This window comes from Bombina bombina, chromosome 1 (genome assembly GCF_027579735.1).
Source record: "Bombina bombina isolate aBomBom1 chromosome 1, aBomBom1.pri, whole genome shotgun sequence".
In the NCBI taxonomy this organism is placed as follows: domain Eukaryota; kingdom Metazoa; phylum Chordata; class Amphibia; order Anura; family Bombinatoridae; genus Bombina; species Bombina bombina.
The window spans coordinates 742,766,799-742,779,363 of record NC_069499.1 but is presented as its reverse complement, the minus strand read 5'-3'; the positions used below and the strand labels follow the sequence as shown (position 1 = coordinate 742,779,363).

Below are 12,565 nucleotides of genomic sequence, written 5' to 3'. Positions count from 1 at the left end.
TAGCTAAAATATTGACCTCCTATCTTCTATCTATGTTGGCATACGAGCCCCCAGAGTAACAAGGTGGAACACAAGACAGCATAAGCCTACTTAAGGACACCTTCACTACCCACAGTGCCTCTGGTCTGCAGACACCTAATGCGGAGCATTTGCGCTACCCTGCCTGGCACCTGGAGATCAGAAGAGCTGGCCGATACCTACGATCAGACACTGCGCTAATGCCATTTTGAGGACAGGCCGACCATCACACCACCGGGAGCTTCAAACGCGCTACTGTGAATTCCACATCTCACTGCCAGCGTGACAACTCCATTTCCACCTTTGCTTCATACATCGCACCTCTCACCTTGCTTTTGCAGTTTGGGTAAGATCAGGGGAACGATCGTTGCATGCCCCCAGAGACGGTGCCGAGGCAGACGCCATGTTTGCGGCCTGATACAGAGCTGACAAAATCTCTGAACTGCTCAATGACATTCTAGGCGGAGCTCACTCTGGCCCTCATGAGGCATCACATAAAGGTACTGTAAAGCATCACCCGGCTTCATACTCATAACTGCACACAAATTTGTGCTTTTTATATCTGATGAGACACTGATTTAGTGCTGCACAATTCTCCTTCAGTGTAGGAGACAAGGGAGGGAAGGTTTCGGGCCTACGGTGAGGAAGTATTTTCTGATATATAAGTACGCTCCTTACTCCTTACCCTTCCATTTATTTTACATTTGCCACATATAGTGCACATAAAGGACACTGTATATACTGTTTACATTGCAACTGAGGAAGCATTTACTGAAACTAGAGCCTTGGGAAACAGATCAAGCTCCATATGCAGGGTGTATAATAAATCATATCAAATATATTTCCTGACAGCAATAAGCCTAGAGCACACACTACTCTGTGGGTGACTGCTCCTCTTCCTTCCAGAAGCAACACATGCACACTCCACTTCATAAATAACCTAGCTGAGGGATAGGAGTGTTTTGCACAGGGTGTTTCCACTGCCAAACCTGTTTATGAGAGAGGAACTTGACCCATTTACTGCATCTCATCCTAACTGTATAACTAATAACAGCTGATTTATATTAAGAAACACTCCATCTATCCTTATTATGATGGCAGCTAGAAGACAAACAAAGTCAGAGAGAACTCTAAAACAAGCTGCAACCAAGTCCCATACCATGCCATCATTTTTTGCTATGGAGCACTCAACACCTCCTATGAGCTCCCGGAGGACTGTGCAGCTGCACTTTCACCATCACCCAGCATAACTGACAACATTCCTGCCTCGCTATTGTCTCATTTTGCAACGAAACAAGAGATATCTGATATCTTTAGAACCTGTCTCCGTGAAGAATTAACGGAACTGAAACAAGATCTCCACAATTAAAGTTCTAGAGTGGACATGCTGGAGGCAGAGACTGAGGAGGTGAGGGAGGACATTCAAAGAATAGAAGACAGAACTTCAACACATCAGGAAACAATAACAGCATTGATGGATAAGATCGACGACTTATAAAACAGGAGCAGACGGAAAAATCTAAGGCTTCGAGGAATTCCTGAATCCATCCTACCGAGAGACTTTCCTGAATATTTACAATCCCTATTCACCTCCATAAAGGAATCTGCCTACCCAAATGACATACAAAGGGTAAGAGCCCACAGAGCCCTCAGGCCTAAACCCCCTGACAATGCCCCACCCCGAGATGTTATTATTACATTTAAAAACTTTCTTGAAAAGGAGATGCTGCTTAATTAATCACGAAGACACCAACCTATTAAATTTAGGGGCAATGTTGTACAATTTTACCAGGATCTTTCTACTAGGACCCTGCAGATAAGAAAATAATTCCTCCCACTCACATCTCTACTCCGAAACAAGAAGATCCCTTACAGGTGGGGCTTCCCCGTCAATTTAATGGTTATACAGAATGATAGGTGATACACCTGCCATACGCCAGAAGATATCCCATCCTTTTGCAAAGATCTGGGTATAGACCAACCCTCAGTGGAACCTCCTGTTCCTTCTTCTCTTCAAGCATTACCTAAAAGAATGAAGACAAACCTAATGAACTGGCAAACCAGAGTACCACGCAAGACCCCCGATCACAGACAAAACAGAGAGAATAGAGACATTACTTCACAGAAATCTCCCCACCGTTCCAGCCCTGAGGAGGGTTGATTCCGAGGCTCTTTGCAATGACCAGATACTTTTGCAGACTAGACTATCACAGTAAACCCTTCCACCGAAGGCATGCAACCCGGAGGATATGACATCTGGTCAGGTAATGCTGACTGCACATCTTAACACAACAATGATATTGATGCAGACCCTTCCCTTCCCTTTTTCTCCCCTCCATGGCCATGCTTAACCTTGTGATACTCGGGGTTACTTACCTATATTTTTACTTACTCCCCAGGATTTAAAAGACGATTCTCCCCCCAAAACCTAATAAGGTAAAGGGTTGGAGAAACCACATTAAGTTACATAATTAAGAGATCCGTTCTTTTTCTTTACCCCCTTAAGAACTTTTACTCTAATTTATGTCTATTATTAGACTTAGAAATGTGTTTATTTTTTTCCATGTTGTTGATTTCAAAGTATGTTTACAATGTTTACTCTACTGTTTTTTTGTAAGATATGCATGCTGTGAAAAACTGTCTATTTTATATGCAAAAGAGGTCTTATCACATACTTTTCATACCACTAGCAAGATGTATATTCTACTTACTTTAGCTCATGCACACGCACATCTAAACTATGACTTCCCAATATTATAAGGAACCTCGCCCCCTGATTATTTTATCACAAAATGCAAAGGGATTGAATTCCCCCTGCAACTGCTCTAAGGCGCTCTCTGATCTAGCGAAAAGAGGAGCAGATATTATTTACTTACAAGAAACCCATTTTAAAAAAAATTGCTGGACAAAGTATTTCGGTCGTACGTATACCCAACACTTCCACAATTCAGGCCCTACTAAAAAATGTGGAGTCAGTATCCTACTTAAGAAGACACTACCTTTTACACTTTTGAATAAGATAGCAGATGGAGAGGATAGGTTTTTAGGCTTGATAGGCCTCCTTTATGGTCAGCCCATAACCCTCGTTACCATATATGCACCTAACACTACCCCAAAACCATTTTTTATCAAAATGTTCAACAGATTGTTGGATACCTCCAAGGGACCGGTTTATTTAGGAGGTGATTTTAATTTCCCACTCCAACCACAACTAGACAGCACTAATCCCCTCACAAAACCAAACACTAAATTCCTTACATATTTTTGGAAGCACCTTAAACTACATAATTTATATGACACATGGTGCTTTTTAACACCCTGATACAAGGGACTACACATTTTACTCCTACCCCAATAAGTCTTATAGTCGCATAGATTATATCTTTACTAATCAGCTGGGCCTATCCCAAATTACAAAAATGCACTATCACACCTACCCCATGGTCTGATCATTCTGTGATCCAATTACATATCAATTGGCCGAAACGCACAATGAATCACTATCACTGGAAGTTAGATGATACCCTTCTGAGTAATGTTGACAATGTTATAAAGTTAAATGATACTCTGACTGAATACTTTCTTATTAACTCTCCCTCAACACCCAATCAGTTCTCCGTCTGAGAGGCACATAAATGTTTCCTTCGGGGTGAATTTATCAAACTAAAATCCCAGGTTAACAAAACACAGCAACACACATATAACAATCTCACCTCCAAACTCTCACATTTAAACTTCCAACACAAGCAATCGCCAACAAACTCTTCTATCCTCTCCGAAATTGCAGTCATACGGAAGGCACTAGATGACTTCCTTCAGATAGAATACCACACTTTAAAAAGGAAAACGAACAGCTTGTTTCATTTTGAATGGAACAGAGCAGGTAAATACCTGGCCAGGACCCTCAAAAAAAGGAAACTTTAATCACACATATATGAAATCCAAACCCCGGGTAGACCCCTTCAGAAAACCACTCCAGATATTCTTCAGGTTTTCCACTCTTATTACTCAAATTTATATAATATACACTCTGAGATCCCTTTAGCCCAACTTTCGCAAGATACCTCACAATTCCTTCAAGATTGTCAACTCCCATCTATTTCTAACACACAATTAAAGGACCTCAATTCGCATATTACCCCACAAGAGGTTATACTTGCAATACAAGAGTTAAAACCAGGGAAAAGCCCAGGCCCCGATGGTTTCTCCGCGAGATATTATCAGACGTTCCGAGACACCCTAGGACCTCATTTAATGAGACTATTTAATTCAATAGCAGACGGATCACAGTTTCCTTCTTCTATGCTAGAGGCGCATGTGGTAGTGATACCAAAACCTGGCAAACCAGCTACAACACCCTCAAACTTCCGCCCAATTTCATTGCTAAATTTAGATATTAAATTATATGCTAAAATCCTTGCCATTCGATTGAACAAGATTATCCCAGACATTTTACATACCAATCAAGTAGGTTTCACTCCTCGCAGAGAGGCCCGGGATAACACCATTAAAATTTTAAATATTATAGAATATGCTACAAGTAACCACATCCCTTCTATAGTCCTGTCTTTAGATGCCGAAAAGGCATTTGACCGCCTTAGTTGGCCTTTTTTGACTCAGACTTTGAAGAAGTTTGGGTTCGATGACCAATTTATCCATAAGATTTTCGCATTGTACAACACTCCCACGGCTAAAATAAAACTAAATGACTCCTTGTCACCATCCTTTCATATAAACAACGGTACCAGACAAGGGTGCCCACTTTCCCCAACACTATTTATCCTGGCAATGGAAGTACTTGCAACTTACATTAGAACCACACCTTCGATCACTGGTATTACCATAAGACAACAGGAGTATAAGGTCTCCTTATATACGGATGATGTTATACTTACACTCACGAATCTCCCTACTTCTATCCCCTCTCTACTACTTCTTTTCCAAAAATATGGGACGCTGTCTAACTTTCATATTAATAACACAAAATTGGAGTTTATTAACTTAGAGACACCTCCCGAAGACTTATGTATACTGCACTCGCATAAATTTAAACACCAACCGATAGCACTCAAATATCTTGGGATTTTGATCTCACCACATCTACAAGAGCTGACCCCCCTAAATTTTGACCCTTTGAAAAGCCATATTGCGGCTTCCTTACACTCATGATCCAATAAACCAATCTCCTGGTTGGGCAGAGTGAATGCCATTAAAATGGTAATACTTCCTAAAATCCTTTACGTTCTTCAAACATTACTTATCCCCATCCCTGATTCCACCATCTATTCTTTACAGAAATTCATCAACTCATACATCTGGAATCATAAACGCCCTCGGATCGCTACACAAACCTTATACCGCACTAAACTAGAAGGAGGACTTGGAGTCCCGAATATATTGATGTATCATTATGCAACCTTTATGACCATAAGGAATGGATAGGGTTAGAACACGAACTGGCACAGAGGGGCCATTTGGGGGGGAGATGCTGGCTTACAACAAAACACGAACAGTGCTGCCCAGAACTCCCCTTTTTAGTGCGAGAAACATTTACCGTATGGGGGAAAATCTTAAGGGGACACAAAACAATCTCTACACCTTGCTCTCCTCTAACACCCCTTTTAGATAATCCCACAACTCCATTTCAGCTCACATTCCATAGCACCGATAACCCTAATCTTACTCAGGCGATACCCCATCATTTACTCTTACAGAACAGTAAACTAAAACCTAGAGAAGAGGTAATCGAGATTATGGGACCTGCCCTACATAATTGGTTTACATACCACCAACTTGCACATTATTTTTCAACACATATGGATAGGCACAATCTGACCCGACCTTTGACTACATTTGAATCTTTATGCTATCTATCATTCCCGACAACGGGTATCCTCTCCATGTCCTATAAATTACTACTGTCACACCGCTCATTACACCGCCCATCCTACACCGCCAGTTGGGAGAAGGAGCTGAATGGCCAACAACCACCTAAAACATGGAAAATAATATACAAACAAATGAGCTCCTCTGCCTCCTCAATGAACATAGCAGAAATGAACATGAAACTCCTCAGTAGATGGCATTACACCCCCGACAGATTAGGGAGATTGTTCCCAAGTTCTAACACCGACTGCTGGAGAGGATGCACACAGCGAGGCACCTTTACCCACTTATGGTGGTCATGCCCTGTCGCACAAACATATTGGTCAGATATTAGAGAAGAAATAAAGTTGGTGATAGGAACCTCTCTCCCACACACCCCATGAATTTTTCTTTTTAACTTTATCCCTCAGATAACCTGCTCACTAAGACTTAAACTCCTTACTATAATGATCAATACGGCCAAAAGATATATCCCGTACTACTGGAAACAATCAACTTTACCAACCCTACAATTCTGGCGCGATAGAGTGTCCACTGCTATAGATTTGGAACAGTATCACTATGCAAAACTACACAAAACAGAAGATTTCTTGTCAATCCGCCTGCTCTGGGAAGAATATCTACGCTCCTCACAGCCCACTACTGTTACAACTGCTCATCACTAAGACCCAACACCCTTCCCTCCTCCTCCTCTTTCGACAATAATTGTTCAGAGATACACATAACACCCTAGACCTCTTTGTGAATTTATACTTGTCAACATTCACACCCTCTTCTTCCATAACTTGCACATAGATTTACAGATTAGCTAACACAAAGTACCTTTTTGTCCTTCACAGCTACATAGATGTTTTTGGATTTGTTATTTGTTCTGATTGTTTATAAGTTATACTAAGATATATCAAGTCATAAATATACTGTAGAGTGTTTTATCAAATTGAAATCTTAAGCAACGTTTAATGACGAGTGTCTCTACCATCTGTGAACTGCGAGAAGTATTTTAATCTTCTCTTGCACTCTGTTCTGTGAGACCAGTTTATTATACTATTTTATGTATATGAGCAACACTGCTTCGATATTGTGTAATATATGCTTCAACTTGATATAATAAAGCCTTTTGACAATTAAAAAAAAATAAAAAATTAAACAAGTGCAATGAAAAACATATCTATTTTCTTCAATTACATTGTTTTGATAGGGTATCCCAGCTTTGGTGCTCTCTTCATAGAGCGAAAGTTTTTATAACATGTCTGTGTCTCCAGTTTTAAAAATGGTGGGAGCACCTTTTTTTGGATGGGAATAGCCTTCGACTTAGCTAGTATGGATGGGGAATGGCTAGCAAGGACTCATTCATTGTTTGTATCGGAGGGTTGTCCTATTGCATTTTGGGGGGTCTACAGGCCACTTTCTTAAAAACTAATTGTTCACCTTCACTTAGTGTTGGGACAGGAAAGACTTTAAAATTTTAATTTATAATGTTTAAGAGTTTAGAGTAAAAAAAATGATTTGCAGTTTATTTTCAGGATTGATTTTTTTTCCGTTTTTTTTATAATTTAAAAGTGCATTTTAAAAGGAGATTTTAATTGAAAAAAAAATAATTATGTTTAATAAAAATAAAATTGTTGAATACTTTATTGCAGAAATGTTAATGCATACAAGATATCACACTAACTTAATATGATAGTTTAATGTATGATTGCAAAGAAATAGAACTATTTTATTGCAAAAAATACTCTCTGCCACTGTACTTAGGGGAAAAATCAGTTCTTTAAAGAATGTGCCCATAACAATTGCATTCAGTTACAGGGTAGCATGATAAAAGAAAAGCCACAGATTCACCCCTCTTCTTTCCAAAAAGCTTGTAGTGCAACAGTATTACGATGTTATAAATGTAAATCATGCAGCTCTGATGTGCAAAGAAAAACAGTCAGATTAGAACAAACTGTTTAAAGAAACTTGTAATAAACTTTATTGATAATTCACACACCTACAATGACAGGATGCTGATGTCAGTATTTAGGGTAGTCAGTGGTGTCCTGGTGGACAAGGAATTTGGGGCGCGATCCGATATAGATCGTAGTTTGCGGCGCAAGCGAGGGAACCCGCGTCGCCCGCAGTTTCAGCTCGCAACTCGAGCTATCCCATATACTGCGCCGTCTAGGGTTGCCACCTTCAATACAAAAAAAAAGGGACGCCTGCCGCAGCGGGGGCCACACCCCTCTGGACCACGATGATGATCACAGGACCGATGACAATGACATGCCAGTAGTAAATCACAACTTAAAGGGACACTCTAATCAAAATTAAACTTTCATTATTCAGATAGAGCATGCAATTTTAAACAACTTCCCAATTTACTTCCATTAACAAAATGTGAACACAAAAAAAATAATTAAACTTTGAGTCACCAGCTCCTACTGAGTGTGTGCAATAATTCACAGAATAAGTGTGTATGCATTTGTGATTGCCTGATGGCTGTAACATGGTACGTGTATGCATTTGTGATTGGCTGATGGCTGTCACATGGTACAGGGGGAGTGGAAATATACATAACTTTAAAATTTGTTAGAAAAAAATCTACTACTCATTTGAAATTCAGAGTAAATGCTATTGTATTGTCTTGTTATCTTGCATTTGTTGATTATGCAAATCTACTGTGTTTACTGGTCCTTTGACACTAGGTCAAAATGTGTCACAGACTGTATTTGAGTGGGAAGAACTGTTATGAATAATGCCTTTTGGGTGGCATAACAGCTGGGTACGAGCATACAATGGCAGGAGCTCCTAGCGGTAATGTATAATTATTACACAGACTGTATATACACAACACACTGTGTACTTATACATGGCTATTGATCTACATGTTACAGGTATGGTAATCACAAGCACCTGCACACAGTATTATATATATATATATATATATATATATATATATATATAGTTACTACACACACATTGTATATAGATACTGAACAGGTTATTTATAACTGTTTTTTATATGGAATGAAAGAAATGATCAAATATTGGACAGTTCAATAAAGTGACTCTGGTCGCCATAGCAATAAATGAAGGACAGCGAGGCATAACAGCTAGCCTGGGTACGGTAAAGAGCATGCAATGGCAGGAGCTCTGCTCCTAACGGTAATGGTGACAGGACAGGAGGGGCCGGGGAGGGAGGGGTGCCAGGCCAGCAGGTCAGGTGTGTGTGCCTTGAATTCAGAGGTGATCGTGAAAATGTCTGCTCCTTAGCTGACTGCACTGCCAAAAGAGGTATGATGATGACTGATGATGTGATAAGATGAGACAGGATTTGTCATTGTGTGGCATGATGACATTGAATGGTGTGACAAGACAGTGGCATAGTACAGTTACAGATGTGGCATAGTGTGACAAGAACATGGTGTAACAAGATGTGGCATGTGTTTTGACAGAATATGTTATGGTGACAGGATTCTTCTTTTTTTTCCTTCAACATAAATATTGTACACAGAAAAATGTCATCTTGTCTATTTTCTGGTAGAACAGTTGAATGACACTACTATGTATCTATATATATATACTTTAGTACTGTGCTATTACTTAAGATCCCTTATTCTAGCTGATTTATACTAACATACAGTTTATATCAGGCATCAGATGGATGGAAAGCAGAAATTTCTGGGACATACTTCATCAGCTAGAATAAGGAATCTTAAGTAATATAGCACAGTACTAAAGTATATATCTATAGATACATAGTAGTGTCATTCAACTGTTCTACCAGAAAATAGACAAGATTACATTTTTCTGTGCACAACATTTATGTTGAAGGAAAAAAAAGAAGAATCCTGTCACCATATATTCTGTCAAAACACATGCTACATCTTGTTACACCATATCATATCTTGTTACACCATGTTCTTGTCACACTTTGCCACATCTTGTAACTGTACTATCTATGCTGCCACTGTGTCTTGTCACATCATTCAATGTCATCATGCCACTGTACACAATGATTGACAAATCCTGTCTCATCTTAAAGTCCTAACGGTAATGCTGGTGAGTGACGCTGAGCATCAGAACTGATTGTGTAATAGAGCTCTATCTGATCATCAGTGCTACAGTTATATAAGTATTAGTACTTTATAGCAAGCACTGCTGAGCATCAGAACTGATTGTGTAATAGAGCTCTATCTGATCATCAGTGCTACAGTTATATAAGTATTAGTACTTTATAGCACGCACTGCTGAGCATCAGAACTGATTGTGTAATAGATCTCTATGTGATCATCAGTGCTACAGTTATATTAGTACTTTATAGCACGCACTGCTGAGCATCAGAACTGATTGTGTAATAGATCTCTATGTGATCATCAGTGCTACAGTTATATTAGTACTTTATAGCACGCACTGCTGAGCATCAGAACTGATTGTGTAATAGATCTCTATGTGATCATCAGTGCTACAGTTATATAAGACTTATATAACTGTAGCACTGATGATCACATAGAGATCTATTACACAATCAGTTCTGATGCTCAGCAGTACGTGCTATAAAGTACTAATACTTATATTATAAGTGGTATGTTCGAATATATTTTCTGGTCAGCTTTGGGTAAAATATATTAATAAACTAGTGTGCCCCTTTCACTGTGATTGGTCATATATCTGAAACATTACCACCTATTTTTCAAAATTCTAGTTCCCAATGTCAGATAAAAATTGTCAAATCTAAAAAGGGTTCTCAAATGTATGATAACTTAATTAATGATAGAATAATCTAGTGCCATTATATTGTGTAAAGAAAGATTTAAAGGAGGTTATATTTCAGTAAGATTATTGCTCTTTATCAATTTGCTGTCTTATGAGCACTATATTGTCAAGATCTTGTGACAAAAATAAGTTTATGTAAATTAGTTATATTTCGAGCGTATGACCGCTTCTTGTGATATCAAGCAATTCAGCGGCACATAACCTGTTATTTAGTTATCAAGTGCACCGTTAGGTAAATGTTTAAACCTTGACAATAATTGGGTAAGTATAGAGTAAATATCTTTGTGCAAATTATACTGTAGGTTTAAGCAGTGCGCTTCTGTGTTCGGGTTACACTGCTGTACTATAGACCCCGGTACTTGAATCAGTGTACTGGATTGGCAACAATTTCCATCCTAGCTCAGGCTCCAATACGAGCAGACATATTCTTAGTTAAATATCCACTAGAATACCGGGTCCCCACACTTGCGTAAGTATCAAATGTTGACTTTAATAGTAGTCAGGTAATTGTTATTAAGTGGGTACTTCTATTGGTCTCTGAGTTAATTACAGTATAGAGATCTGATGAACAAACACATACACACTAATTTAAGTTATATTCTAATAAATCATTCATTCTACAATTTGTAGAATTAATGATTTATTAGAATATAACTTAAATTAGTGTGTATGTGTTTGTTACTTACGCAAGTGTGGGGACCCAGTATTCTAGTGGATATTTAACTAAGAATATGTCTGCTCGTATTGGAGCCTGAGCTAGGATGGAAATTGTTGCCAATCCAGTACACTGATTCAAGTACCGGAGTCTATAGTACAGCAGTGTAACCCGAACACAGAGGCGCACTGCTTAAACCTACAGTATAATTTGCACAAAGATATTTACTCTATACTTACCCAATTATTGTCAAGGTTTAAACATTTACCTAACGGTGCACTTGATAACCGTTAGGGGATGCCAGCAGCAGGTCAGGTGTGTCGTGTGTGCCTCAGGTTATAGGTAACTAACTACCGACTAACTTACCGTGCTGCTACTATATAGGAGGCTTAGTAGGACTGAGAGGCTGAGGCAGCTAATATGCAAGTAGTGCTGTGCGCTGTGCCATGCAGTGCAACTGTCTGACAAGCAACTCTGACTCTGAAGACTGTCTGCAACTCTGCAACTTAGCCAACTACTGACAGTGAACTGACACTGTGCCTGTGCGTGAGTGAAAAAACTCCGACCCAGATACAAGTCAGAGACTCTGACACTGTGACAGATGATAGCACCAGCAAACCAATCATCGCAGCCTCCACAGCTGCTGCTTCCCTGTAACAGCGCCAGCAAACCAATCATCGCAGCCTCCACAGCTCAGCTGCTTCCCTGGTAACATCACAGCGCCAGCAAACCATTCACAGCCTCAACAGGCTGGTAGTGGTAACAACAGCTTCCCTGGTAACACAGTCTGAGTCAGGACGGACTCTTCTCAGCAGTCAGTCAGAGACAAGTTGCGTTAAGTAGTCAGTCGCAGGCAGCGCAGGAAGAAAATTAGTAACTAACTTCAAATACGGGACAAACCCCGTCCCGTATTGATTCAATACGGGACGCAGTATTTTAACCTGAAATACGGGACGATTCCGTATTTCAAGGGACGGGTGGCAACCCTAGCGCCGTCAGATGCTAACGTGCCGTAAGTCTGATAAACCAGCGATGTCCAGAAATCTGCGCAAGTACAAATTTCTGGCATCGCCAGTGACTTATGGCACGTTAGAAACTGCCGGCGCCTAGAATACCTGACTAAAGTCTAAATCACCCGCACTGTCTAACACGCCTCCCTAACATAGCCCGACAAGTCTAACACGCCTCCCTAACATAGCCCGACACGTCTAACCCTCTATCCGCTATCCCCTCTCACTAGCCTAACAATAAAAT

The 12,565-nt window shown here is 39.8% G+C and overlaps 1 protein-coding gene across 1 annotated transcript in view; it reads left to right on the top strand.

Annotated features, from left to right (window-relative positions):
* The window catches only part of GPC3 (glypican 3), a 1,305,553-nt gene that overhangs the window by 775,778 nt on the left and 517,210 nt on the right, over nt 1–12,565 (top strand). The gene's annotated exons all lie outside the window — the stretch shown is intronic.